Consider the following 4,240-nt stretch of genomic DNA (forward strand, 5'->3'; position numbering starts at 1 on the left):
ACACACGCACACACACACACACACATGAATGCTGATGCATCCCTAATGCTCTACACTCATCACTACAGACGGGATGGAAGCCAGACGCATTTATCTCCATGCAGCTCAACATGTGTGTGTGTGTGTGTGTGTGTGTGTGTGTGTGTGTGTGTGTGTGTGGTATGAGGCTCCATCCACGTCATTAATAGATGAGATTTCCTCAAGTACGCATGCATGAACGCCTACCGTTTTCTTACACGAGCGAGTGTGCGTGCGTGTGTGTGTGTAGCTGAGCATTCACGTGTGAATTTTTTTGTGCAACACACAGTTTCGCCTGCGCGTGCGTGTGACAGTTTGTCCATTATTGCCCTTTTCCTCCAGTAGATGGTGCCAGTGAGCCAAAAATAATAATATTAATAATGATGATAATAATAATAATAATAATAATAATAATAATAATAATAATAATAATATTACCTATGTATTTGTAACATAACTAAAATAGTTAGGAAGTTAGGGAAACAAGAGGTAATCATATTATCTGCAATTTGAATACTACACTATTAGAATATAAATATATTTTGAAGTTTTTTTATTTGCGCAATGCATTGTGGTCAAAATCTTTTCGGCAGGCATCTGAGAGCCGCCATTGATCTCTACGGTGAGATACCGGACATTTTACTTGCTTCGTATGTGTGTTGGACTGGAAGTGGAACCACATTTCTTATCCGAAAAAGACCTCTGTGGTAAGTTTGTGTTAATGTTAAATAATAACTTTAACGTAAATGAATTGCAGCATACAGCTGCTTGCAAGGGAGCTAACGTTAGCCGTCCTTAAATTAGCCACAAAGCCTTCTTCCCCATATATATACATATATATATATCTATGTTCTTCCCCCTCAAACATTCAGTCCAAATGCAGTTCTTAGTAGTCAAAAGGTTTCGTTGACATTTGTGTGTGTAATTGTGTTAACACTTGGATTAATAACGTTAGCTTGCGAGTTTTTTTTGCCAGATTCTGTGAGAGAAACAAGCAACCAGGTCTATAGGAAACAAGCCCAAATTAAGTGATTATGGGCCATATGAGCACTTTAAACATATACATCATCAGCTACAAGCTCGTTGTGAGCTTGTAGATCTGCTATTGTCGTCAAATAAAACTCCGCCGTAACCCCGGGCCGATTAGGTTACGGCGGAGTTTTATTTGACGACAATAGCAGACCTACAAGCTCACAACGAGCTTGTAACTGATGGGGGTCCGTGACCCCTTGGTGGCGGTCACGGACCCGGGACCCCCCTAACTGACTGAACAACGCTTCCAAAATGGGTGCGATGAAAGCTGCTTTTAGACCCTCTATACTTAGTACTTGCACTGTACTTGGTGTGTTCTTTTTCTACACCAAATATCTTCGCCAACAATAGCCGATCCACAAGCTCACAGTGAGATCTGCTATTTTTGGCGAATGTTCCCACCAGCTCCCAGAATGGGGATACTGGGGTTCAAGTGGTTAACCGTCAAGTATATAGTTATTTTAAATCTGTCATAATGGAAACAGATATTACAAAGTAACAATGTAAAAATGATGGGGTGCCATGGATGAAGACATTATTTACAGAGGTGCCCTGAGACAAACATGTTTGAGAACCCCTGGTGTACAGTACACAGTAAAACGTGTGTCTGTTTGTTTGTAAAGCTACCTGTCTTAGAGCTGTCATATGAAAATGATATTTTTGTATATTACATGATTAGCAGTAGTGGAAAGTAACTATATAAGTACATTTACTCAAGTACTGCATTTTAGGTACTTTTACTGTACTTGAATTCAATACTGTACTTCTACTTCACACCTCAGAGGCAAATATTGAACTTTTTACTCCACTACTACAATTATTTGTAGATGATGATAATTTGTAAGTAATTACAAACAAACAAAAATGCATGTTTACCTCTTTGGTAAGCTAGACCCATAGCCTGTTGGGTCCTTGTATACAGTGTGTTATGTATCACTGCTTACTGTAATATGTTTTATAATCCGATTCCGTGAGTAACACTTGAATCATTCAGTGGCACACGTTTTCCACAAATAGAATATATATAAATGTATGCATTTGTGTTTTCCTGTATCCTCTGACAGGAGTGGTGGAGCAGCTGGTTTATTACTGGTGACAGCTACGACACTCATCACTGTGCCCTGTGTGATAAGGTGGGCTGGTCTTCTCTGAGAGGCGCAATAGTCATTGGCACCTATTTATTTATAAAGCCCTGATTGGAAAATTACCATGCTACGTCAAAAACCTAGTCACATTCTAACTCACTCCAGCGATTGGCTAGTCCTTCTGGTTCCTTTTGCCAGTTCGGTAAAAGACTGCTTTTAGCATTGGTGCACCCGATTGGAACCTCTTGCAACAAGAGCTTAAACTGAATACCCTAGCATCTATTGGCCATTTTAGGAATTTATATAATAACCGTGCATTACCTGTATGCAACCGTTTTAACTGATTGCTGTCAACGTGCAAATGTTTTTACTGTTGTCAACATTATCGTTTCTCTTGTTGTTCCTATGTTATTTATGTGTCTAATCTCGGCATCATTGTAAATGAGGGTCTTCCTCAATGATCTTTGACATGGGTTTTTTTGTGCTCCGACATGCACTGTTAACTGTGGGACCTGATAGAGACATGTGTGTGCCTTTCTAAATGATGTCAAAACTCCGCCTTTGGCATCTCCTCCTCACAAACTGGAACGGAATCACTTTTTTCTATAACGATTTCATTTCCTCCCCAGAGGACATACAACTCTACACCGATGCCGCCCCCTCCGCAGGATTCAGAGGCTACTACGCAGGACGATGGTTTTCGTCCCCCTGGCCAGACGGTTTCCACCAGCTCGACCCGGACCACACACAATCTTCCACCCTGTATGAGCTCTACCCCATTGTAATCTCTGCAGCCCTGTGGGGTTCACAATGGACCAGCCACAGCATCCTCATCCAACACAGTCTCACTGCCCCGAAGTCACATATTGACTTTTTTGCAGAACGCCTTCTAGTCACATTGTGACTGCCCAACGTCATAATGTGACTTCCCAGCAGTCATAATGTGACTTTAGGGTAGCTCCATTGAGATACATAGCTGAATAGACAACATGCGTTAAAAGCTGTGGTTTAAATGCAACATAACACACGTCACCACCCAAACAAACCTGGAAATATTCTGTGCATTTTCATATTTTGTTGATCATTTTTCGATAAGTGTTTGTTGAGAACGATAGATTTGTTTAACTTTTCCAACCCCCTGACGTCACGTCAGATTACTTCCTGCATTCTGCGACGTCTTTTTCAGTGTCAATAAAGATCTGACAAAAAGAGGACCAAAAAAATGTTTTATGATCTATCTATCTATCTACATAAACGTTCAAAAGTGCTGACCCTATGGCCACAAATGTTGCAATTATGTACGGGTCCTTAAAAGTACCCGTATCTTCCGTATTTTTTAATGAAAAGTATTTTAATCTGATTGGTGGCCATTTTATCAGAGAGTTGTAATGTTGCGTGAGTGCAGTACACCTCTCAACCCATAGGGTCACGTGAAAACATATGGCAGAAATGGCCAGCAATTGGATTAAAAGGTTTTTTATTGAACATTAAAAAAAATACGGGTACTTTTGAGAAACCATATATAATTATAACATCCGTGGTCATAAGTTAGTATCTTTTTATTTGAAATGTGAACGTTTATGTAGATGTACGGGCTGTAAATGTAGAAGTGCAAACACCAGGTTAAAGTTTCGCCATGCCTGCCATAATTTATTCTACATCTACATAAACGTTCAAAGTCACAAACATTATTATCATTCTTAAGTTAATTAAAATAATGTTAATTATTGTCTGAGCCCGGAACTGTTATTTCTGATCGTCCATTTAAATAATCGTTCATTATTTAAATGGATTATTATTGGTTATTAAACCATTTCACTCGCAATATTTATGTTAAAACGTATTTTACATCGATCGTATGCGTGATTACGGTGGATATAACTGCAAACGAACTATATTTACTATATATATATATATATATATATATATATATATATATACACACACACGATTCATCATTATTATTTGTATTTATTATTATTGTTATTTATTAATATTATTTATTTATTGGCCTTATGTTATTAATAATTATTATTATTAACATAAGGCCAATACATGAATCGAATACATCAAGTCAGGAGGGCACTAGAGACATCTGGGCACTA

At 38.5% G+C, this 4,240-nt stretch overlaps 1 long non-coding RNA gene across 1 annotated transcript; it reads left to right on the forward strand.

Moving 5' to 3' along the window:
• The first annotated feature begins 587 nt into the window (after nt 1-587).
• Nucleotides 588-2,954, forward strand: LOC311045832. Its single transcript, XR_014600816.1, has 3 exons — nt 588-725; nt 2,115-2,183; nt 2,765-2,954. It is a non-coding gene; the product is annotated as an uncharacterized lncRNA (long non-coding RNA).
• The last annotated feature ends 1,286 nt before the right edge of the window (nt 2,955-4,240 follow it).

The sequence above is a fragment of the Gymnoscopelus microlampas genome (assembly GCF_963454915.1).
Source record: "Gymnoscopelus microlampas genome assembly, chromosome: 5".
Lineage (NCBI taxonomy): Eukaryota > Metazoa > Chordata > Actinopteri > Myctophiformes > Myctophidae > Gymnoscopelus > Gymnoscopelus microlampas.